Below are 27136 nucleotides of genomic sequence, written 5' to 3' on the forward strand. Positions count from 1 at the left end.
AATTTGGCTAGAATTTCCTTTTTAAATGTGTGTATGGATTCAGCCCCACTTCTCCCAGTTTTTAGCCAATTGTAATCTCCTCTAGGGAAAGTGACCTTTTTTATTCCCTAAATATAGCTGCCATTTATTTCTGTCCTTTTTTGTAGTTTGTGTTTTTTTTTTTTTGATTAACACAGTCCTTGTATTAGATTTGCCACCCCATGTATTAATGTCTTTTTTCCTTAACTGGATAAAATGTGGGTATTTTCTTTTTGTATCATGGAAACTGAAGGCTCCCCATGTTAGGTTGGGGGTGGGGGGGGGTTTAAAAAAAAAATTAAAGAATGATTCTTAGAACACAACTGTCATCTGTGTGTTGAAGTTCACGTGATGCGTCTTGTATCAGAGGGGGTCACTTCGCAGGTTGTGTCCTTATGGAGGGAGGCTGTAGGATCCCGTCCTGTTTTGCTCCAGAGGTGGATCTCAGATGTCAATGTGTCTCGTTGCCAGTGTGTCAACACACCCTGCCGTTTGCTGCCATAGTGGTCGGTTTCCCAGCTAAAGTTTAAATGGTAAAATGACACAAGGGGAACTGAAGTGTTTATTCCTCCAAAATGATTTCATTTGATTGCACATCCAAGTAGAATTATCTTAGCAATGATTTCTAACCATTTCATAAGGCCTTATTCCTGCACTGTTAACCTGAAGGTGGGCAGCAGTTAATGAAGCTGATGTGATCCAGCTTGAAGCCCAATCCTGAGGGCTTTGCCCTCCTGGGGACCCCTGGCACGAGAATTTCTCATAGAACATTTTTCTGCAAGTAAAACACCCTGAGGCCAGAAAATGATTGGTTCAGACACAAATCGGACTGTAGAGGAGGTGGGTCTAAGCACCTGGAGGATGTAGCACCAACCAGTCAGATGTTTTGGTCCTGCCTTCTCTAGTTGCTTCGCCCCACCTCCCTCTACAATCTGATTGGTTCAGACACAACAAATCATTTTCTGGCCTCAGAACATTTTTCTGTAAGATTCCTGCAAGCTAGAAACATGAGCCAAACACTCGAGAGGTTTTGGCTGAGGTGGGGTTTGAAATGCTGTTTTCGTGTGTCCTGGAGGCAGCAGAGCACAGCTCCGGTGAAGGGGGCGGAAGGAAAGCCGGCCCTGCCTTTCGGAATGGCTCCTCGAAGCCATCAGATCCGAGGAAATAAGAGCTCCGACTGGAATGTGAGACCCTGGGATATCTCGGTCAGGCCTGGAATCTAAGTGGTGGTTGTGACAATCCAAACAATTTCATAGAACATTGTTAGCACAATCTGCAGGGTAAGCAGAAAGTGTGCATTCCTCACCCTCTGCTGCTGGCGTGTCGCTCACGGTTTTGGGAAGCAAACTTTCCAAGTCAGTTGGCTTTTTTCCCTAGGCTGAATCCCCCACCCCTATTCCAAACTGCCCAGTCTATAGGCGTTGAGTGCTATCACTTCTTCTGTTTGATGGGAGGGGGGATCTGTCACCCAAGTAGGCCAAAAGGACATGTGCGGTGGGATGATTTTTTTTCCCTTATGAAAATGGGCGTGTCCTTCGTGTGGTCATCTCGCAGCGAATGAAAAGGCAGCATTCTGGCCCATGTGACACCACAGTGGTGCAGGTGTCGCCCGGGTGAAGAAGTCAGCTTTTCTGTTGCTATCTCGTTTCGTGGCTAGTGGTGGTGGGGGGGGGGGGAGGAGTCTGTGCTGCCGTTATTGTCCTTCATAGACCTGAATACATCTCCCTTTTGTATTTTTGGGTGCACAGGCAGGCATAATGGAATCACTCGCTCTGTCTGACGCAAACTTGTTTTCATCGTGGCTTCTCTGAATGCCTTTACTGCAGGTCAGGGAGTCCTCGCTTGGGTGTTTCCTAAAGCCTGCGGTCTGACATGCCTTCGGGGTGCGCGGCGGTGCACAAGCATCTCCGCGGCCGCGTCCCTGAACTTGCGACAGCGCGGCCGGTGGAAACTCGCTTTTTCCTGGCGTGATGCACAGCGTCAGAAGCTTCTCGCAGCTCTGTTGAGCGTATTGAATGACAATAATGAGTTCCCCAGCTGATCCTTGCCGGCTATGGATGACCTTGCCGCGGGTCGTGTGTTTACGCCGTGCCTGCTGAGCACTACTAGTCGCGCTGTGCACGTCTCACCACTCTTATACTATAAATTCATATGTTACCAAAGTCGGCCTCGTTACAAACGCCACACAGCCCCCAGAAGTCCATTCAGCCCTTATGACCCTTCCTGAGGTTAAACCCACCAGCTATAGTCCAAAAATCAATTAAATCTGCAGGCAGTCCTCAGGTTAAGAACGCCCCACTTATTGACAACTTGTACTTATGAATGAACTGCCATATAGAACACTGTTTAAAATTTTGAGTTAAATACTAATAATTGCATACGCTCATGAAAACCTTGTGTAGTTTCAAAGATTCATCGGCATAAGGTACAGTACGTAGTTATGGCATTATTTACTGTAATATTGTTCCAACAGAAATTAAACTTAGTCTGTCTTTAAGGGAATGGATCCTATTCATAAACTGGGGGCTGGTTGCAATTTAAACTAAAATGAAGTGTAGTAATTAAGATGTGGGATGTTCTATCTATGCAGGTGATTTATTTATTTTTTTTATTTATGAATTCATCTGCTTCTTGAATACAGGAATTGTAGATCCAGGAATTTAACTTTTTTTTCTGTCATAAGAGTTAAAATTTACGATGCTTTAAAGATCCAGTAATTGGACCTCATGAAACCATACTATTTTGTTTCCAATTTTAATATCTATTTTAACCGTACTGTTCCATATATGAAAATATATATTTATTGATATATTTATTAATTTATTGAGAGAATTTAATGATATACGTGTTTAAAGTAATCCAACTGCAAGTATTTTTGGAATTAAAACAATTTAAATTCTGGTACATGTTTTCTCAAAACGAAGAAGTACCGTCAAAATGAACATGCCAAGTCCAAATTAAACTGGGTAGCAAAACTTCACAGTTGCTGAAGCTGTGTGTGTGTGTGTGTGTGTGTGTGTGTGTGTGTGTGTGTGTGTGTGTGTCCGATTGTTAAAATAGGGGGAATGTGATTATACATTTTTTCATTTAAGAACATCTTTGTTTGAATAATATAGAAATCTGTAAACAGGACAACCTGGGAATCAGTCTGCACCCTATAATATAAGCAGATATGTTAATATGGGTGTGTTGGACACAGTTGGTAAAAGTACCTCAATTTTAGCTGACTTTCCCCAAGTTCGGTCAACATTAGCAGGAAAAAAAAACACCTTTGGTACGTCGAGACATTTCAGAACTGGCCTGCAATTAATGGGCTTAAAGTAAGCCTATTTAGCCTGGTAGTAATTTCTATTCCCACCGTTTCATTCATACATTTTACCATCAACAATTTAAGCTCTTTATTCAATAGATTTAGCCTTCATTTATTTTTAATAATCACGCTCCAGCTGGCAAACATTTTATTTATTTATTTATTTTGAGTATCTCTCTTCCTTTTCAACAATCTGCAACAGAAGCTAATAATCGCTGCCTGCTGCCTATCTTGTAGAATATTACACCTATCAGCTAATCACAAGCCACTCTGTCCCATATAATCATATAACATAATACTGTCTCATATTTACAGATCAAGGGTCTCCAACAAATGCACACAAATACACTCATCTCCGCGGTATCTTAATTAGAAAATGATTTATTGAGAAAACCCTGCTCCAACGTGGCTATTTACAGCTTGTCATTCATCCGTATACATCGTACAACTATTTCAGATACAGGAGTGACATCAGGCTGCATCATTCTGCACAGATACCGGGCATGTCACCCTCAAGCAAGAAGCGGCAAGCCATTTCTTTGTAATCTGTGCACAAGATATCAAATCCGCCATGTATCCCGGTTATTTTTCAGCAGTTAACTGGAGGTTGGTTCGGCCCGTTATCGGAAGCCCGTGAATGTATCCCATGTTAACAGAAGCGGACGTGAGGTGCTCTGATTGGCTACTAAGGTAGCCAGCAATCTCAGGCTTAGTTGATAAGTGCAAGAGCAATAAGGATTTTTAGGGGCATTATGATGGTGATAAGCAAACACAACTGCCCCCAAAAGCCCCTTATTCTCCCTGCGGCATTAAAGAGGTTCACGGGAGTACTTAACAAAGACAAAGAGCCAGGTTTTTCCACTTTAAACGTAGGCCTAATGATCACTTTACTGTTCATTTGGCTTGTTATTTCTGTGAAAGAAATTGGCCCAATATTTTCCCCCTGCAGTTCCGTTTTGATCCCATAATTTTCTTAATACTGCTTGTCATTTAGCATTGAAATGCCTCATTTATTTTTAAAAAGCAATGTATGTTAATATAAACTTGGATGTGGCGAAATAATGTATACGTTAAATAACTAAATTATTAGTATTTATCTTAACATTAATTAACACTTTCTTGTTGGAGGGCATGAATTAATCATCATAAATGCCTTCCGTTTTAACACCTATTTGAATTTGATTAACACAAAGACGCTTGTAAAATTTCTCAAATAGGCTGTAGCTTTGTAACTGTTGATATATATGACATTTACATCAGCCAATCGAGTCTAATTAAATTGACAACTGGAACAAAACGCAGCATGATGGGGGGGCGTCCTCAGCAAGAGGCCTGGAAACCACTGGCCTAAAGTTTATAATTTACTTAAGTTTTATTTCATACTTCCACTACTTTATGAATGATTAGTTTGGAGCGGGGAATTTAGAATAAATTCCTTACAGCGTGATTCAACTCCGAATGCGTCTCATCAAAGTAGACGTCACCTTCCGGTGTGATATAATGTATAACACAAAATACCATACAAGCAGTACAAAAAAGAGGGGGGGAAAGTTGAGGACAATCGCTTCAAGCTGCCTGAATGGGTGCCAGAAGCGGGACTTTGCGGGCCAGTTGGATTTTAATAAAACACATCTCGCCCTCAAAATCCCGCAACCGAGATCACAAGCAGAAGCCCAGGCTTGTTCCATCCGTGTATATTAACCCACATGACCGCTTTCGGCAAAATAAAGGGCATCCCTCTGCTTTGGATGCCTGTCGACACCACTGGAAAGTCACTCAATCCATGTAATCAAAATGTTTTCTATAAACATCCGCTACTGGAGGCTCAACCAACGCCAGATCGTTTAAACTAGCCACTCCGTTAATTACAATACAAAATTAATCAGAATGAAAAGGAAAAAAAATCATTATTTTTTTGTATGCAAATAATTGTATATTTTTCTGTTAACAACAGGGAACTATGGGACATGCAAACATTTATTTTAAAAGTTAATTTACTTTCATCCTCGTGTTAAAATTGATGCATCGGATGTACTAATTAAATACAAACCGCTACTTATTTATCGTTTTCAGCAACATACAGGAATCATGCCTACGCCTATTCACAAAAATATTTATTTATGAATGTTTGTTACTATTTCATAATGCCAGACTGCGTCTGAGAGATACCTATTTAGAAGTCATGGGTGGTCCGTTTAACCTGATTGAATCTCAGACCCCGTCTTCAGTCCCAGACTTCAGGTAGTCTTACTCTCAGACAGTATCTGTCTGCGTCCAGTCTCGTAGGGGGGTGGCGAGGGTAAAATAGATAAAGCACCTTACTATCGGGGCGGCGACACGGTGGTGCAACTATTAATAAGAATACATAACTCCTGCATTAAATGGCATGATGTAAGACGTCTCGGCGATATCATTTCTGCAGCGGATATTATTGATTTATATTAGAAATTCGAAATTCATATCACACCTGCTGGCCTTCGCGACCATGTGTAAGACGTGACGTGCCAGCGAGCGAGCACGCATTTAAAATCCACATCCGATGCACTTTTAATATATTTATGTATATATACCAGCATAGCATGCGGAATAATGTGAAACTTACCCACATAGCCTGAGGGTATTCAGCAGGCGGTGGGAATTTGATCGCTTGGTGGTTTTCGTTTTGTTTTATTTTTTCTGTCATTGTTTCTTTGATAATGCGAGCTCCCGGTGCCGAGGTCTTCCCAGTCTCTCGGTCCTGACTCATTGCATTGCGTGAACACGCTGCCAGCTCCTCAAACATTTCTTCATGATCACGCCACGGGATAAGAAAGGAGGGGGAGGCATAACTGGGTAGCTCCCAATAAGAAAACAAAAGATCGTCATAAAATGAACTCGCAATGTAAATCCACTGCAAGCAAATGCGCTTTCTGTAAACGGGGATTCGTTCTGTCTCCTTCTTTGAAGGTATGCGGCCAGAAGACGACTTGCAAGCTCCAGCTGAAGTGGAGGTCTGGCGATCTGCGTAGATGTTCTGACAGGCAGCGCTGGTGACACCAGCTTTGTTGCTGCTTTTAAAAAAGGGGAGGGGGGACTCGTATTCCTGTGGCACTGTATATGGAGTTCTGACCAGTTTTATTTTCCTAGAAATTCACCTCCAAATATAGAAACTGGGAAGGGACATTCGTAGAAATTCAAAGGACGTCATAACCGTTTAAATGCACGCTTCCCATAGCTGTCCGACAAAGGGCGCTGCTGAAGTCAGTTAACTCCCATCTACCCAGCATCTATATGGCTGAACAGATAAATGTATCCTGTCAAAGAAGCTTTATTTTCTTAGTCAAATGTATCTTGGTTTGCTGTTGAATCCCATGACCTGCGTAAATGCACATTACATTACTACCTTTAAAAACATATGTGTTCCTGTCCTGCCCTGGTCCATGAGTCATTTCCCTGTTTGGCCAGCGGGTGTCGCTGGTCATCCCATCTCCCGTTATTTCCCCAGTTGTTAGCTTCCAGTGTTGCCCTGTTCCCTTTGCCACTTCCTGGCTTAATGGGCGAAGTAGGTGGTTTTCACCCAGTCTTTCCTTTTGTTGTGGGTTCGAGGCTGGCCAGAGACCGGCCTCAACTATGTTTGTATTTTTGACTGTTTGTTTCTTTATATTCTTGATCTTTATATTTGTGCATTGGTTCATTGTTGTCTGCGATGGGCTGGCCCCCATCCTCGGTTGTTCCCCGCCTCGTCCCCGTAGCTTCCGGGATAGGCTCCGGAACCCCCCGTGACCCAGAAGGATAAGCGGTTTGGAAAATGGATGGATGGATGGGTTCATTGTTGTTCCCCGTTATTAGTAATGCTTATTTACCTTGTTTTCTAGTTTCCCTTGGTGTTAATCCTCTATCTGTTAATTGATCTCACCTGTTCTTTGTTGCCCCTAGTTTGCAATAGTCCACACCTGCCCCTTGCCATTGTTATCTGTGTGTATCTAATTGCCTGCCCTCGTTCAGTTCCTTAGTCTGTCATTGTGGCTGCTTGTCCTGTGTTGCAGAGTTCAGTTGTTACCTTGTAGTTGTTATTGCATGTTAGTTCCCAGTGTTTTACTCCTTGCTTGGTCCCCACATGTCTCCCCAGTTTTAGTGTTAGTTTCCCTTGTGATTAGTTTTAGTTAGTTCCTGTTTTACCCGCCTGCATCTCCATTTGTGTTCTGTTTGTTAATACAGCTCTTTTGTTGACAGTCGCTGCACGGCTCGTCCCTCCTTTGCGATGCCCCTCCATAACAATATGCTGATTTTTAAATCCATAGCACAAGAAAATAATCCTTCTTGAGGATATTCTCAGCCCATGTTTTGGCACAGTAGAGGATCTGTCTTTGGCCTGCACTCCTGACTGAAATTTGCATCAGGAAATGGAGGTATGGATGGTTTTCTCCATCACTGGTCATTAACACCGTGGACTGTTATTTACATTCCACTTTCAAAGACGTGCTCTAAATTCATTACTAGATATATGTGCAGCCAGTTTTCTTAAAATATGTAAATTGTGGCAAGTTGGTTAATTTTAAACGTTTGAGTTCTTGTTGGATGGTGACTTGATCCACACAAAGTTGCTGCCCTCTGCTGGAACAGTATCTAATTATGAGATATCTTCACATCTAAATTAACTGAGGTTGAATTTACATAACTCTGTTCTTACTCTTCAGTGATTTACTAAAATGCCTGTACTAGACATGAACAGAAATGAATGGGCAACTGGGGATCACATGTCTTGTGAAGTTAGAGAGAAAGGTTTGTCATACTATCACCAGATACCTTCTCCGCTGATCTTAATTTTTCCTCCTTCTTATGTAACTACAACCAACCACTTCCCTCTTAGAAACAGACATTTTAGCATGTATTCTTATGAATACAGTTATAGCAAAATATTCTAAACAACTCATTACGGCCTGTACCACCTTCAACTACTGAAACCACAGATAGATTTTTGCCTGATTTCAATAGCACTTGATGCTTAGCCAGTTTAATCAATTAGGACTGTAATGTAGAAATAGTACGACTTTCTTCAGACAGTTTCCTGCCGTGTTTTGCTCTAAGTCTTTGATTAATTTACAGCCTTGATTGCCCTTTATGGCTGAGTCAATAATTTTATATTGCTCTATTATGATATGTCCTGCAAAATTACGTGGATATGATGCAATTAAATATAAATTGTGTATCTTTCCCCAGAAGCCAATCCCTAAATATGCTCATCAAAGATCGAAATATTAACTCGCATGCATTTTATTTGCAGTTATTATATGGCTACATATACAATTCATCCATCCATCCTCCATAACCACTATATAGGGACGAGCCGAACTTCGATCATCTGCCAGTATGTTGCAGCAAATACATTATTAGCAATTTGGAGACTACACTTAATCTAACTGCATGATTCTAGAAGAAAATCCCAACCCTGTAAGGTTACTATGCTAACCACTGAGCCACCTCTAAAAATAAACAAGGTGAAGTACTAAACGGACTGACGGAGACGGCACATTGTAGGTGCTGAACAGACATACACAGTCCCTATATTTTCAATTACATTATCTGCTCCATATTATATCACATCCACCAGTATTTGTACTTAGAGAGCAAACGAGTATATTTTAGGATATTCTCAATTTCTTAAAGATGCTCATAGTTTACTCCTATTTACATGATTAAATGTCATGCTACTCAAATAATTCAGACTCAAAAAATGTTTTTGGTAGAAATGTGCCTTTTCATATTCAGAAATATCATAAATTTACTTAGCTACCAAGAGAACTGTAAACACGTACATAGATGATTGGGTACCGAATTAAGCAATCAAAATTGCCAACACTGGGACACTTTTGGTAGCCTTATAAACCTCGACATTTTTTATCATCCGCCCATATCTATGTAATATACTCCATCACAATTTAACAAGACTTTAGAGGAGTGCTCAGACTGCTCATCACTTTGGATGTACGGGATACTTTGGATAGGGTTTTAGTAGGATAAGACAAAACAGGACACAAATGAACGTTTCAGACCATGGTTCCTTTGTCTAGACATGTGGCATCCTTCAAAATGAGCCCACAAAGCAAGAAGAAATGTCCCAATGACCTACAAGACCATAGACAATGCTTTGCAGTCCTACCTTGCTTCAGCTCATATTTACATCATACCTCAACAATATGACTGTAGCTGATTAGAAACAGGACTCATAGGAGGTGTGGTAGATGGAGAAAGAATATTACTGCTTCAATTGATCTGTTAGATTAATTGAAGAAGATTTGATTAATATTGGTTAAAATGATGATGATCATCATGGTTCCTTTATCATCTTCCTACTGCTCATCCTGATAAAGGTTGTGGTGACCTGTCTCATCTGATGTTCTCTCTTACCGTCACTCGTGAAGAAAATCCTGAGGTACTGAAACTCCATCATCAAGGGCAGACTCTCTCCTCTCACCCAAAAGCAATAATCAATAAAAGTATAAATTATTATTAGTAGTATCATTATTATTAATCTGTTTTTGTCGGGGAGCGTACCATAGCCGTGGACTTAGAGGGACGGATGCTCATCACCGCCACATCACGCTTGGCATCAAATCACTTGGGTGAGTGCTGGTCGGATGAGGTCAGGAGCAGGACAAGCATCTACAGATCGGAGGCATGTCACTTCTTGCCACCCCGGCTGGATGCCCTTGCAAGTATGGCATGGAAATCAGGAGAGGATACAAGAGGCACCCTTGGCCACAACAAATAGCTCTGATTTTGTGTCAAAGATTTTAACATTAATATACAGACTTACTACCTATGTGACTTATGATCACTTGCTCTTATGAGTGAAATTTTAAAATATATATAATGAGTAAATGGCATAAATTTTGGGAGGTGGATCGCCTGGCCGTGCTATCCGACTTTGGGTGCGTATAAAAGCTGCCACAGACAAAATAAAAATGATATAAGAGAAATTATAGAATCATGTAAAAAAACATAAAAAAAGTCTGAGTGTCTGGCATACCCGCTGGCTTCTGTTATATGCAGTTCCAGGCAAAAATATGGGTTGGGGGGGTTTAAGGAGAAAGGTAAGTAGCAATATAAATGACAACAGAGCAGGCTAGTGACCTTTTTTGAAACTTGGGAGTCTGTTTTTTGTTAGAAGTTAGTACACTGTACTGTATATACTAATTCCGACATGCAGTACATCCATTTCTACATACAAGCGGTCTGTCTGTCAGATCAGGACCTAGTGGTCAGTCGGGGTGCAGTCTGTAAACAACAATATACACAAACAACAGTCAGAGTCTCCCTCTCTGTGTCTTGCACATGCGTAGAGGTAACTCTCTTGACCTTGGGACTGACGAGTGCCCCACAGTCTCCTGAGCTTTTACACCACGGAGCCCACCCTCCCCCAAATAGCAGAGACTCTACCCCAGTTCCAGAGGCCATACTGTGCATGGAGGTAAGGCCAGTTATATCTAGCCAGTGACTATCTCCCATACTGGCTTCGATTCCTTACCCACCAGAGAGGTAACATTCAAGGGCTAATCCATTAGGGCCCTTTCTGTTCATAACATGCTACCCAGTGGCAGAGCCCAGCTGCGTTATGTTGGTGGTCCGGCCACCCCAAGGTCTGGCCCCAGGTCTAGGTCATCCTAGCTATATTCTTGCCAAGGTTCACTAGTCCCTTTTAGCACCATCAGGGGCCCTTGATGCATTGTTGGATGTCTGGTTTCTCCTCATAGACCTGTTGGCCAAGGTAGGCCCTACAAAGAGCTCAAGCTACAGACAACATAGGTCTGTGGATCATTCAATCCCCTCTTCCATGCTAAAGTCATGAGCAACTATTCCCAAGCGCGATTACAAGTGGCCAACAATCACCGACTGATGGATGAATTCAGCTTGACAGTAATACTAAATAATCAGGAAAGGTCTACTGTGAAGTGAGAGCTAAAAATGTCATGCTTTGCAATTTCCACGATAAAATCTAGACCTCAGCTAAAGAGAAATGCTGAGGAAAGACCCAAAGAGGGCTGTTCTTGTAAGAAAAACATATGGGCCAGCTAGAACAGTCCAGTCAGTAAGAAGAACAAAGAAGGTGTGAGCGGTTGATCTGTACCCCACCAATGTTTGGATGCAGTCATGGCAGCTAACGTATGTTCCAAAACTTCTGAAATGCAGGTTCACATGCTGCTAGCCGATGGTTTTTGAGTTTGTCATAAACACGTTTTGTTAAGTGATAAACACGTGGCTGTTATTCAGACACAGACCTTGACCACAGTTTGCACCTGCTTTTAGCCAGTGGGCTCAGTCTTTCTTTTGCTGTAAAGGATCCTGGACAATCCGAGTTTTCACAACTAACGCGGGTCAAAAGAGATTATTCTCTTATTCTTATTCTTCATACTTTCACACAGGGCCGTATTTATTTAGAAACAGACTGCGTTTGATCTAAGGGCAATTACACAGGTTTAATCATCCTGCATAGGTGACATCATTTGAAGAAAAAAAAAAAAAGCTTATATCAGGGCTTATGTCAGATAGATAGTCAAATAATTGATTATTAAAATTTGGGAACTGAATCGAGAATGACAATTAATGTGGAATTACAATAAATACCTTTATTTATTTCCTATGTGTCTCTTGTGTCTTACTTTATTAGCTGGATTTAAAATATTTTAATATGCATTCTACTCTAATCAAACACATCTTCTGATTTCAAAATCCAGAGTGTCCCCCTCCCCCCCTTCAGGACCGAAGTGGTTGGCGATTGAATTTTAAGCTTCTCCTGAAAGCTCTGACTGATGCGGTATGCCGGCGAGATGCTCCAGCGCGCCTTGCAGAGCACGCGGATGACTTCTCAATGAGAAGGAGCCCTCTGCTCTTCGGGGAGAAGTTCTCTTGACAAGTGGATGTCATCCCATTCTGGGATGCGTGAAGATGCAGCCCCTTAAAATGTAAGCGTGGCCCACATGGTTATAAAGCCAATCCATCTTGGGGTTCGTAACAATGACAGTCAGCCTCACTGTGGTCAGCTGAGTGGTCCGGCAAGGCTTGTTAGCCGGAACAGTGACATAAAGCCATGGTTTACCTGCTTTGCAGCAACAGCCGGTGTTTCTGCGCCTTTAAGTCTCCCACTGGCTCACTGAAAACCCTTTACAGTCCTTTTCTAAGAACTAAATGTAGAACGTTTTGAAGCACCTGCTAAACGATTCATCTTAACATCTAAATTTGGGATGCTTAAGAGGAAGACTATTTCAGAAATTTCTCAACTGAGCCTAAGACAGACAATAAATATAACCAGAGTTCAGAAATACACCAACGGAGTATTGAGCACCGGGCAGAAATGCAATATTGCTGTACATTGACAGGTGTTCCTTTTACACCATGAATTTGCTGCTCGATTTCGGCAGAGTAAATGCAAGTGGTTATGCTTGCTGATTGCTTGACTACACAATCAGTACTATGATCTGAGCTCCCTGAATTAATGGCTGTGCCTTTTTTTTTTTTTACTACATTTTACTTACATTTTCTTATCTCTCATTTGGTATTCATATGTCTAACATCACTTTGAAAAATGCAGACTTCAAGAAATATGTCTGAATGGGCTGAAATAAGACGAGAGAGGAGGGTAAAGGCAACGTGAGCTGGCTGATGGCAAGTCTACAGTAGATTAATAATTTAATGAGTGCAAAAATTAAGTGACCCCCCAGACTGGGGCTGTGGATAAGGCTTCTAATCTTCTCAATACACTCCAGTCACTCCAGTAAAGATTATAATCTTTAGTAACCTCAAAACAGTCTAATCCTAGCGCAATGTGTGACTTTATACATATAACATTTTTCCGAGGTTGTTTGTTGCATATTATCTTTGCTACATGTGCTAATGTATTGAGCCTCATTATGCTGACGCAGTAACCTCAGACCATTGTTCTCCGGAACGGCCCACAAGGCTTAGCAAAGCACCGTAAATGTGATCCCACTATCTGTGGCATTGGGAGCGGTTCAGTGATCCTCAAATGTGTTAGAAAAGCGCCGTCCAGAGGAGAAACTCCACAAGGAAATCACAGCGGTTTGTTTCTTAAAGCGTTACCTCAGCTGAACCCAGAAACTGAGGAGGAAATGAGATGCAGATGGGTGAGGGGGTTGGTGGAGCCCGAACCCTATGGAAAAGCAGCACTTTTAAACTTTACTCAATCATGAGTTATTGTATGTGGATTTATGGTGCTAGATGTACTACATAGGTAACAATGACCGTGCTGTGAGATCAAGCAGGGTACAAAAGCACCAGAATGCAGGTCCCCAATTACCCATAAAACTACACAAAGCCATCAACCAAGCATCATCTCATTGGATGGTCCTTCACCTGACCTGTATTCCAACCTGTGTCTTTGAGAATTAGGATTTGAGTGTATTATTACAATAGCAAAAATATTATAAGTAATTAATAAATATGATTCTGCTCCTACTGACAGTTTCCTAAGCTTTGCTCTGACACCTTGTGAACTCTAAAGGGGGTTATGATATTTTAACATCCTGTTTTGAGAATTCTCGATGAATAAATTAACCAAAAATGAAAACGTTAAACCATAAGTGTTTTAGTAACTTGTATGAACAGGAACAAAAATGCAGATATATGGACTAACTTACAGACACTGCGACACAATCGCAGTTACTTATGTAGCTACAGAAGTGAGATTTACTGAGTTTAAATGCCAGTATGTGTCAGTTGTAAAAGAACCTGGATAATCTGTACTTTGAAATGTGAGTTTTCACAACATCATGTGGCAACTAATAGAGGTCAAAAGAGATGAGATAGTCAGAGAATGACTTACAGGTGCATCGATTGCCAAAACTGCAAAGTTATTTAATGTGTTGAGGGGAACAGCCTCAAAAAAAATCAAACGTAAACAAACTGAACTGACAAAGTAGGACAGTGGTCACAAGTCAAAGCTCAGCAAGAGGGACAGGCAGCCACAACAGGTCAGCTGCTAAAGAAGAGAGGAGCTCCGAAACACCCACAGAACTGAAGCTGCACCTCTGGGGCCTGGACTCAACAAAATCCGTATGTCATGAGCTTCACTGAGGGTCACCATTTGTAAAACATTTGCATCCAAGGCCAGATGCATAAGCTGCCTTATGATGTCCTCAGATCCCAATTTCTGATGGTATGTACAGTCATCTCATGGGAGAACCCTGTACTGTGCAACAGTTTGCCAGCTCATGTTTGCGTTGCTGAATTAGTCTTTAAATCTTGACTGTAGACCTGGTCCTGCTTACCTGCAACCTAATGCATAACACGCTGTAACCATGGCTGCTGTTGCTGCTGTACATGCCAATTTTATCTACTATACTTGTCCATTAATGTGTCTATGCATGTTCTGACCATCCATGTTCTCTGCCTCCTTCCCACGTGTCCGGGTGAAGCCCTGGGTGGGCAGCATCTGAGCTGCAGTCCTGGTTCAGTCCCATGGAGGGATGACATTGTGGATGTGACTGACGAACTGTAACATCGTTGGTCAATCTGCCACCCTACACAGACCGAGAACTGACTCATTGATTGTCCTTCATCACAGAGTACACCTTGCTTTCAGCAAACCCACTTCTTCTTCCTTAATGTTAGCATGCCTGGGCGGGGGGGATTGGGCAGCCATTTAACCTCAGACCCCCAGAGGTGTCTTTTGGTTCCATTCCTCCGTTGTCATCTGGCTTTCTTTCTTTCTCTGCCCTTTGTCACGACCGGTCGTGGAGGTAAGCGGCGATCGTGCGGTAGGGCGTGGAAGGAGCAGGCAGGCAAGTGGGATAACGGGAAAACGAGGGTTTAATGAGGTAACGGGGAGCAGGAGACATGTAACGCCACTAACATCAATGACAGACAAAGCAAACTGGGGAGACCAGGACTTAAATACCCCAGACTGAATGACAGCAAACGGAAACAGCTGGGTACAATTCGGGAAACACATGTGGGTAAGCAGGGGGCGTGGCACACAGGAGGAGCAGACGAGCCGGGCGTGACAGAACCCCCCCCCAAAGGCGCGCTACACCGGGCGCGCCCAGGAGGAGGCGAAGGACGGGACGAGACCAGGGAACCAAAACCTGAAAAACAAGAACAGAATCAACGCACGACGGGGAACAGGACCGAAGCACAAAACAAGGCAAGAGACAGAACATAGGACAGGAGCTGACAAAGGGCCGGGAAAGCGGAGAGACAGATCAGAAAGGGAGAAACAGAGGGAACAGGCGGAACAAAAGGAGCGGGAGTGACGGGAGGGAACGACGGGAAACCAGGAACAGAGCGGGGCGGAACAAAAGGACCAGGAACAGAGGACGGCGGGACAAAGGCAGGAGAAGGAACAAAGACAGGCGGGACAGAGACAGGAAAGAAGGGAGAGAAGGCGGGGGAACAAAGGGGAGCCCGTGGGAGCCCCAGCGGGCGACGGGAGGCAGCCGGAGGGGCCGCAGGCGGCCGGGAGGCCGGAGCCGGAGGGGACCACGGAGGGGCAGAGGAGACAGGGCGAGGGACCCGCGGAGGGGCCAGGGAGGGAGCAGGAGGGAGCACCAGGGAAGGGGACGAGGGAGCAGGAGGGGCCCACGGCGAAGGCCCGGAGGAGGGGGGAGCCGCAGCAGGCGGCGATGTCCGGGGGAGGGCCGGAGGTAGGGGCCCCGCAGGCGACCGAGGAGCCGCCGTCGGGGAACCCCCAGGCGACCGACCAGGACCCGGAGAGGGGAGCGAGGCAGGGCGACGAGGCACCGGAGAGGGACCCGCAGGCGACAGCCGACCCGGAGGGCCAGGACCCGCAGGCGCCAACCGAGCCCCAGCGCAGGCGAGGCAGGGCGAGCCAGGGGGCAGGGCGGGCGGGACCCCAGCCCTGCGTCTGTGTCCCCTCCCTTTACGTGACACAGACATGACCCCAGGTCGGGGTCGAGTTCGCCGGGGCGAGGGAGAAACTGTCACAGGGGGAGAAGGGACAGGAGCGCGGTCAGGAGCTGCAGGTGGCTGCAGTGGGGGCGCCTGGACAGGAACAGGAGCGCGGTCAGGAACAGGAGCTGGCTGCAGTGGGGGCGCCTGCCCGGGAGCTGCAGGTGGGGCGCCTGGACAGGAACATGGTCAGGCTGTGGGGGCGCCGGCCCGGGAGCTGCAGGTTGCTGCAGTGGGGGCGCCTGGACAGGAACAGGAGCGCGGTCAGGAACAGGAGCTGGCTGCAGTGGGGGCGCCTGCCCGGGAGCTGCAGCAGGCGGCTGCAGAGGGGGCGCCTCTGCAGGAACTGGAGCGCGGTCAGGAACAGGAGGTGGCTGCAGTGGGGGCGCCGGCCCGGGAGCTGCAGGTGGCTGCAGTGGGGGCGCCGGCCCGGGAGCTGCAGGTGGCTGCAGTGGGGGCGCCGGCCCGGGAGCTGCAGGTGGCTGCAGTGGGGGCGCCGGCCCGGGAGCTGCAGGTGGCGGCAGTGGGGGCGCCGGCCCGGGAGCTGCAGGTGGCTGCAGTGGGGGCGCCGGCCCGGGAGCTGCAGGTGGCTGCAGTGGGGGCGCCGGCCCGGGAGCTGCAGGTGGCGGCAATGGGGGCGGCTGCACGGGAGCGGGGTCCGCCGGCAATGGGGGCGGCTGCACGGGAGCGGGGTCCGCCGGCAATGGGGGCGGCTGCACGGGAGCGGGGTCCGCCGGCAATGGGGGCGGCTGCACGGGAGCGGGGTCCGCCGGCAATGGGGGCGGCTGCACGGGAGCGGGGTCCGCCGGCAATGGGGGCTGCACGGGAGCGGGGTCCGCCGGCAATGGCGGCTGCACGGGAGCGCAAGCCGCAGGTGGAGGAAGCTGCGCAGATCTAAAGGACAGCGGCGATGGCTGCTCCGGCTGCGCAGGTTGCAGAGGCTGGCGCTGCGCTGTTAGCGCAGGCAGAACTGGCACGTCCTGGGAGGGGGAGACGGGCGCGGTCCTCTTCGGGACCCGGGGTATCGAGTCCCTTACGGCCCTAATACCTCCCCAATTAGCCAGGTGTTCGGGCCGGTGATTATACCGGTACAGGGGCGGTAGTTCATCCGGAGCGAACGGCTCCAGCTCGGGATACGAGAAAGGAATGTCCTCCTCGTCGCTGCTGGAAGCCCCGACTCTCACCAGGAAGTGGACTCCCCTATGGAGCGGGTCAGGGACGGAGCCCTGGACGAGCCCCTCTCTCTCGTCCTCAGCGAGAGACCAGGAGTCGGCGAGGGAGCATGTGCCCAGTCGGATGGGCTCAGGCAGGGGCTTCCCTCTCCTCTGCTTCCTCCTTTTCCGGTCTGTCATTCTGTCACGACCGGTCGCGGAGGTAAGCGGCGATCGTGCGGTAGGGCGTGGAAGGAGCAGGCAGGCAAGCGGGATAACGGGAAAACGAGGGTTTAATGAGGTAACGGGGAGCAGGAGACATGTAACGCCACTAACATCAATGACAGACAAAGCAAACTGGGGAGACCAGGACTTAAATACCCCAGACTGAATGACAGCAAACGGAAACAGCTGGGTACAATTCGGGAAACACACGTGGGTAAGCAGGGGGCGTGGCACACAGGAGGAGCGGACGAGCCGGGCGTGACACCCTTTTCCCTGTTTTTGTTTTATTCTGTATAAACGATGTAGGAATGTATTACAACACACTAAGCACCTTGGGGCCACTCTATTGTGAAATGCGCTATATGAAAGTAAATTGAATTGGATTGAGTCATTAGGTCCAGTGATTGCTCTGCATGGTCATATAGCAGCTAAGGAATATGAAGACAATTTCCTGGATCATTTACACCCTGTGGTGTAAACACTGTTCCCTCATAACATGCCCATTTTCCATGATAATAATGCCCTCATACAAACTGCTAAATGAATTCAAGAATGGTGTCTTCCATGACTCACCCAATGATCATACCCAAACATAGGACCCTTATGGAAAATTCTGGAATGCTGCGTGCAAAGTAGACTTCCATTATCCCTTGAAGAACTCGAGGCTTTTTTTTTTAAAAAAAAAGGGTCTTAAAAATATGTTTCTAACCATAGTTAAAAACAATAATAACATTCCAAGAAAGACTGAAGCTGTGCTGAAGCCAAGGGTTGCCTATTCCTTATCAGGACCTTGATACATAATTAGCTGGATGAAACTGAACTGCAAAAACTAGTGAAATAGTCTAGCAGGCCCAACTAACTCCGCCCATCTTGCATAAACACTTAGGTGCAGGACTGTGATAATGAGATAACGCGATGTCTGTTTATTGCAGGGCAGACACACAATACCAGTCATTTTAAGTCAACACTTCACATAATTACATGTTTTTGGACTATGGGAGGAAACCCACATAAACACTAAGAGAACGTAAAACACCATGGATATAAGCACACAGAGAACCAAAGGTTGATAGTTGTAATCCCAAACCTACAAACCCCTCGAGACAACTGCGCTATTTGCTGAACCACTCGGCTGCCCTGCGCGACATATAGACGTAAAGTACAGACAGTCCCCTGCTTACGAACGCGTTCCGTTCCCTAAGTCTGTCTTTAAGTCAAATTTGTAGGTAATAGGGAAAAACAATAACACAGTACATAATAACAGTAATTATAGAGTAATAAGAAAGTGCACTGTACTGTAATTTAAGCCGATGAACCGCTGAAGTCGTGCAATGTTTTCACGAGTGTCACAAATTAGTGGTCGCGTTCGTTATTACAAACCACTGCATTTAAACTGAATTTTTAATGTAATAGGCTTTCCGGCAGTGTGTTCGCGAGTACGAGGTGTGCGTAAGTCAGGCGTTCTTAACTAGGGGCCTATATTGGTCTAAATAGAACCGTATTCTTCATGCTAATTTTCCATATTTTTTATTTAGGATAGATTAGACATTTTCACACAGTGACCCTATGATTATTATTATTATTATTGATGGTGATGATATAGACATTTCACAAAGCATAGCTTTTTTATTTCACTAAGATCAATGATTCCTTCATTCACGTGACTAAAAATCAAGGAAAATGAATAATTAATAACTTTAAAGTAGAATATGTAATCTCTTCTGGAGGAAACCAGCCAGCCACAAGACAGGCTTTGGAAATATTCACAGGGACAGGTAAAAAATTTCCTGTACATTACTGACATATTTACACTGTGTGATAGTAAATAAGCGAACTAGTCCCATATTATCACGTTGTTGCATCAAGGTCTAATGCAGTGGTCCTGGCTTTGAATAAACAATCTTGTGTTTATGTTCGCTGTTTATATTATGATACCAGCCCATAAGTTTTATCCAACCCTGCCAGGCAAGCTTCTTCGGGGGGGGGGGGGGGGGGGTGGGGTGCCCTGAGTGATGTTTATAGAATCTGACCTGACTGACGCTACACAGTTGTAGGTTGCGGGAAGGCTACAAGGTTCCTTGGAACGAACCTACAGAACTTGTCATTATCGAACAAATACAAGACTTGAATGGAGTTTTTTTTAATCACAGATCCATAATGACTATGTATGGTATGTATGTGACATGGGCTAGGAGGTGGCGAATCAATGGCTGATCTCATAGAGAAGGGGACCTTCGAATGCTTTTACACTAAGGAAAGCATTTAACCAGAATTGTGGCAGGAGATCAGTTAGCTGCCATATTCACACTGAACTGTGTAGTACTGTAACATTACAAAACATCTGCCATCCTGCAGTGACTTTGTGGGAGAGGAGGAATACAGTGAAGTCTACTGTGTCAGCTGTGTGGATACGATGCAAAGAAATCATTTCAAAACATTATCTCCAAATTACAGATCATAGCTGATGTGCCTTTATAAAGGAAGAGGAGCCAGCCAAGCCTCGCTCCTTATTATAACTTACTGTGCAATATGTGTTTTAATGCGTGAAATACGTATAACCTGACACACCAGAACAAATTGCGCATGCTCGCGCAAAATAAAGCCAATTCTGATTACTGATAATGCTTCACAAAACCACCAGAGGGCGCCATAGATCCTCCGCTGACAGATTTCAGTTTACTTTTAGGCATATTGAAATTTCAGCAAAACCAGCGTCACCGTAACCAGGTGAAGAAAATCGTAGTGTATTTAGATAAACAAATTGTAGGAGGGCATGAAGTGGCCCAGAGGTAAGTAGCAATCAGCAAACCAGGGTTCAAGCTAACAAAGGGTATTATTATAAAAACAACGAAAAAGAAAAACAGAACATTTTCTATAAACACGCATCAAATCCCTTCACCTATGCCCAAATTCATTCAGCTGGCTCTACGTGTACTGACATAAGCGCTGAAATTTATTGTGCTGCTATTCCAGCAAGCTGTCTACAGATGGCAGTCTATGACCTTACGGAATATAAAAATAAATCTTTCGCCGTTGACAGGAAAATGAGGTACCAGAGAAATTCGCCCGAGCGAGACCAGATTTAATACATTATGCATAACAGTCAGACAACAAGTGAACCGGACAGACTGAAGGTTATAGTCACACAAAACCTAATTTTATACAGTAACAGTGGATGTGTGTTTATTCATTGGAATATTAATAATAAGGTTTATATTTAGTAAATATTCATACCCACAATGGACTTCAGGGTAATTACTCATCATTTGGCATAAGAAGTAAGAGAAAAGTAGGAGAAAGCTGTGATATAAAATAGTCGACATTTTTAGCTACATTGGCATAATGACACAGCCAACAGAACCCAATAAAGGCCTTTATCTCCACTTAAGCCGGGGTCTGGGGCTGAATGTGGAGTCTCTTCATTTAACGGTCGCCATGGAAATATAGTACTTTATCTATTTACAGCACTTAGCAATCGTATATAAACTCTGAAATATCAGACAGCACTTACGCCCATAAGTTTAAAAATAGGTTTAGAAATAATTGTTAATGAAGAAATTACATTAGAGGTTTAATTCAAATTTAGTAACAGAAGACGAGTGATTTTCCCTCATATTTCCAAAAAGGTGGCTGAATTGCTTTCATTTAGACGATGTGAATTCGGTATTCATAGGTACTTTCTAATGTCTTTGCGTAAAATTCGTAGAACTGCAGTCTCTGAGTAATTCCCGCTATTCCCCCTACATGTGGGCACATCTTCGGGAGGAATACGGGAAATGAGGCTGGTACCATAATTATAAGCCCATCTTAATACTCCGTTATGTGTGTCCATTAATCCTCCCTACAGCCCCCCCCTCCCCCACACTCGCTCACTCATACATATGCACACACATATCAAAACCAATCAAATCACCCAGTGAAGACAGAAGAAAACACACATGCGTGTGTGTATTTATAATGAATGTAATTATAAATACACACACGCATACATACTGTATCAAAATAACGTGCTTAACAAGAAAGGACAGCTAGTGTCGGATAATCTTAGCGGTATACACTGACTCCGGTTTGTTTCTAGTCATTAAAACATCACAGACGTTAACCAATAACATGCAGAAAGACGTCTGCATGACACGCAAACCAGAATGCTTCGTCTCGCTGTCCGTTTCTCATACCTGCGATAATTCCGGACAATTCCATTTAGCCCATTAGCACGGATCCCCATGGCTTAACCCCAAATCCCAATATTGCAATTAAAACATATTCCTCTTCTGGGAGACCCCACCCTAAGGTATTTAACCTGGGGCTGGACACAGCAACACAGAGAATTCATCATAAATAGACACTTTCAATAATTTTAAGTAGGTGTGTGTGTGTGCAGCTGTGTGTGTGTGTGTGTGTGTGTGTCCCTTTTCTGTTCTGTCCGTCCTGGCATGACGCAACGTGGCTCTGGGTTTCCCATGCAGAGTCACAGGATGTCAGTCCCGCTCTCTAATTAAGACCCGCCAGGCCCCTGCTTGGGCCTGCCTGCGAGGTGTTCAGCTTTGCCTAATGTGCCCCCCCACCCCCTCCGGTCCGCCGGGTCAAGCCTGCATCCCGCATCTCACCAGGAGAGAGCCGCTCCCTGTCCTCATTAGGGCTAATCACCGCGGCAGGAGGCTGTTCCGCATGCCCCGTCCGTGAGGCGCGGACGCTAGCAGCACCTCCCCAGACTCGGCGCCGGCACCGCCTGCGAGGTCGTGCGGAGAATTCCAACGGGGCAGGGGGGGTGCTCTTAGGCCATGCCGATGCGGCCCTGTTTATTTAATAAACAGGAACTGCTGTAGACGCGCAGGGCATGTACCTAGCTCGCTTCATAAGGTGCTGTAAGCTGATGCGGAGGCCTAGAGTGTGCAGGGCGTTTTAGAAACCCGAGATCGGACATTCCGTGATACGGACTCCGATCGGTACAGTGATGTGTCTGTGGGATACATGTACAGGATAATGAAGGAGACCGAGGTGCGATGCTATATGCTCTGTCGCTACGCTATCCTATATATTCTCCTGTTATGCTGCATTATGGCTGCAGGATCTCTGACAAGGTCAAGCTCAAGGAACATGAGAACCATCAGAACTCACGTAAATCCGTTTAAAATCTATTTCGATCCAATGAAGTAGCGAAATCCTAAGCTGATGCCAATAGTGCGACTGTATTTTTGTTGCCATGCAGATTTTAAAGTCTTTCACAAACTCCCAAATATCTTGCGTAAATATTTTTACGACGTAATGTGATTTAGTTTTCGTTCAAGATTCATTTTCGGTAATGAGGCAAACTTTGGTACTTTACTTTCTGCTAATAAATATGGGATGGCCATTTGTTTCTGCAAACTTTTCAGTGAGATATTTGTCGAAATGTGATGGTTCATCATCATCAACTCACTTTACTTCCCTTTGTTCTGTTGAACTGGTGTCCAAATTTGTCCTGCGACGGCCACAGAATTCACTTAACTGACATTTAATTGGTTAATTAAAGTGGCATCACCTGGCTGTTGCCAGGTATAACTCAGCTTTGGCAGGCAGTTTACATTTTCCATCCAAACAATGACGTTAATGAGTCGACTCTGGGCTGACAACCTGTAGAAAATAAATTGACATTATTACTCTACTGTATGGTACAATAATCATACAAGTGTTTAGGGTTTGACTTGCTTGACCTCGATCTCGCACAATAATTCCATTAGGGCCATACCGACCCATTGTCTCTCCTCAATCATTCTAGGCACACATGCATGGTAATGTCACCTGGTTCGTGTCAAGAAGCCATATCCTGGGACCGAACGGTTAATGATTTAGCAGTTTCGCGCACGGGGGGGGGGGTTGTATTGAAAGTAGTGGCAATTACCCTGACCAAACAAACATGCAGTGAGTCGCAGATGGGGCTGGAGCGGCAGCGATCGTGCAAAAAAACATCCTCGGCCGTGCAAACTGTATGCTCATTATCTCAACATGCCTGCCGTCAGCTATCATTTTACCACGCGGACGTTAAATATGACAAGAGCAGTCAACAATATGGCAGCGCAGCGGAGGGGAAAAAGTTGCTCACGCGAAAAGAAAAGTTTGCAAAGTTATCAAACTATAGTTGAACGAAAAAGCGGCGGAGCGATTCTCAACCTAATTGGCAACCATTTACACTTTAAGTTTAGTTCAGAGCAAAGTTTCCTTGCAACGTTTGGATGCGGCCTTATTCATTGTATCATTTTATATATGTAGTAATAATACTAATAAAGATAATAATTATATAATGTGATCATTTTGCTAACAAATATGAATTAACGTTATGAGAGACGTGAACAGATTCTGCAGCAAAATACTGTAATAATGTTACTTAAAAAAATCCCAGGTCAATTTCCTAATAATGCTTGTTTATCAATTATAATAACTCAAAGTAAGAAAATTCACCTGGAACGTGACATTTTATTGTATTTTTGTTGATGTATTTTGCATCCTAAAGGACATGGTGATCACAGGCACCCCAGGTAGGGCTGTGGGTGCTCCGTGAGCGAGATCTTCCCCGTTGGTTGAGGTTATGGATGAACGTTGGGACCATTTAGATACGGATGGGCTGTGCAGAACCGGACCAATTTCTGGAGTCGCAAAGCCGGACGGCCAAGCCAGGAATTGGGAATTGGCATCAAATGAGGGTCAGGAGGACAGAGACCGAGAAACACTCACCAAGGTCAAAAGGGCACCGATGGAGAAAAAGGTCAAGGACTAAGTGCAGTGATTGACCAGCTCCAAACAGAGTGTCATGCCAAAGAGGACCAAACTAAGCTGCATTGTTCAGTCAGGCCACTTATCCAGTCAGCAGCACCGTCAGTTGAGTGAATTTGTGCATTAACTGATTAAATGTACACATCACAAGGCTGTCTCACATACAGAAGCCCTTTAAATTGAACCGGTTTATAAGTACAATTTGTTTTACATTCACCCTGAGTTCAGGTGATACTGATATATCGATGACCTTGCATCTGACCAGCTAAATCCACGGCTTCCTCAACATTCAGCAGTCCCAAGTAGTTACTGCGGGAGCTCAACCCACACGCCTGGGGGAGTGAGACAACAGCACCACCTGCTGAGCCACCAAGGCACCCCCCCAAAAAACGATGCCCGTAAATAGTTACATACTTTCCTGTACATCAGGGATGCCCAAACCGCTTCTCGAGCACCATTCCATTCAGTTGCTACCCCCCAGAACACCAGATTAAATTAATTACAGGCTTAATGGATTAAATGGGATTAATCAGTTAGATTAATTAGATTGTCTATTATAAAACTGCAGAGGATGGAGGAGGGTTAGGGAGCTATATTATTTGTAATCAGACAGATAGAGCTCTGTAATGTGCACTGCATGTAGCAAACAAGGCTTACGTCACTGAATTCTTCTCACCATTACATCCACTAGAAAAGTATAGCGGGTGTCTGAGTTTTGACCCTGCACTCTCTCGACTCTCCGGAGATGTCATGGCCTTCAGCCTGCGATTCTACTGGCTACATTAACTGCACCATCTGAGAGTTTGCAGCAAGGATCACAAATTCACATCTAGGGCAGTTGTTAGGGCTAAAACTCAAACTGGATGTGATGCAAGGTTAGTGCACCCAAAAGAGCCCGCCCCATACCTTTCAAATTCCCCAAAACTCTCCCTGTTTCGAAAAGTTTCTACTTAATCAGTACCAAACGCTAAATTACGATGATTTAATTAGTGGCAAGGCAAAATAAATGAATGCAACATAACACTGTATATCATAAGTACTGATTTGATTTCTTTTGAGATGCCAGTATGCTATTAACGCACAGTGATGATGAATATCTGAATTTGGATGACAGGAAAATAAATGAGGTATTCCCACCGTCCCTCAGTCGAAATGCGTCTGTACGGCAAAACATGCAACGCAGCGGCATCTACGGTCCAGGCCCTGTTCGCTGATAACTACCACATACGTGTGCATGGGAAGTTTAGCTTCGTAAGAGTTCATATTCTAGCGTGATAAATTCCGGCCTCCTCCGATGTGCTTGTGTTGCGAGCGCGCTCGGTAATTGCATGTTTATCAGCGCTTTACAGCTCCGGTGTGTTTTGTTTTCTCACAATCCAAGCAGCCCAGGAGATGCTATCAGTGCTGGTATTGATTTTTGTATCCATTGTCTATCTCCATAGACCCCAACATTGCAGGGTATACAGTGAGTAATCAAAGCCATGGGCTTTTCGGCTCGCCAGAGTGGATTAGGAGTCTGGAACAGGAAAATGTTTTTTTTTCAAAGAAAAATAATGTCACTTATGACTGCTAATATATATTTACTTGCCCCCAAACATTGTGTATACTCAATTAAATCGTTTAATTGAGCCTACTGCCAACACAATTAATTGCACCGTTTTCATTCTTCCGTAAGTTCTGAATATAATAATTTCCGAGTCTGCAAGGTTATCAGCAGTTCTGCTGTTTTTAACATTTTTTTTTTCTTTCTCGCAGCTAATTTAAGGTGTTTCTTCGATTCTATTTGGGGACAATGAACAACTACCTCTAACGTACCAAGGTTGCAAATGAAGCTAAGTTGTAATTGTGGGGCTGTGATATCGAGACAGTATCTTGTGCCCTAATTATGCTCACGTTGGCACAGTTCTGCTGAGGACTGCCAAGCGCGGGCACCTGCGTTTCATAGAGTATGAGGTTTGCTGTTATCTGCACGCCGCTGCATAGCTATGCAGCACCTGCAGCTGGCGTGCACTGAAACACAGAGGCGCAGCCTTACACACGAGGACGTTGCTGCGCACATCATAACTCACGATAAAATACACCATTACATATAATACGATACATTCCAAGGGACTTCTCAAATATTAGCCAGACTGTGTGTCGTATTGATGTGACATGAAGGATTTTATGGATTGTGGTTAGTCTCGTCTGCTGCAGAATGTAAGACACGCATTGATAAATAATGCAAGGTTATGAAAATAACCTTGCTACTGCCCTGCTACTAATACAGAGCAGTCTTGCATTGGCAAAGACAGTTGACCATATCTCTAGCCACCTTCAGGTGTATAATAATACCGTTCTCTTATTCTGTGTTGCCTATGACTCATTCGACGTCAGGTCCGTCATTCTTCATTACTGCTAATATGGCGATGAATCGATTAACTCTGCAGCCCTACAGTACCTTGCAGCTCTGACTGTTGCGTGTGTACAACAGCAATACCCCTGTCTTTCAGTTCTGACTTTCTTGCACGATGATGTATGGAGGGTATAGTTTTCCTTGAACCTATTTTTCCCTCACTTTCATTCACACTGCGGTGTGACTTTTCCTTAGTCAGACAAAGGAACTCCTTCCTCTGTTTCTTGCACAAGGTATTTAATTACTTTCATTGACTCATTACTCATCAACTTGGCGTGTACAGCTAATAAAGAAGGAAAGGCCGCAGGCTATCTAAGAACACCTTAACCTGCCAGCACCATTTCTGCTTTTCTTCCATGGGGAGGGCCTTGTGTCCTGTGTCTG

General features: G+C 44.7%; 1 long non-coding RNA gene across 1 annotated transcript in view; it reads right to left on the minus strand.

Moving 5' to 3' along the window:
• LOC125718398 (uncharacterized) overlaps positions 1-27136 on the minus strand; it is an 88611-nt gene that overhangs the window by 45980 nt on the left and 15495 nt on the right. The window lies entirely within an intron of this gene.

The sequence above is a fragment of the Brienomyrus brachyistius genome, chromosome 22 (genome assembly GCF_023856365.1).
Source record: "Brienomyrus brachyistius isolate T26 chromosome 22, BBRACH_0.4, whole genome shotgun sequence".
NCBI lineage: Eukaryota > Metazoa > Chordata > Actinopteri > Osteoglossiformes > Mormyridae > Brienomyrus > Brienomyrus brachyistius.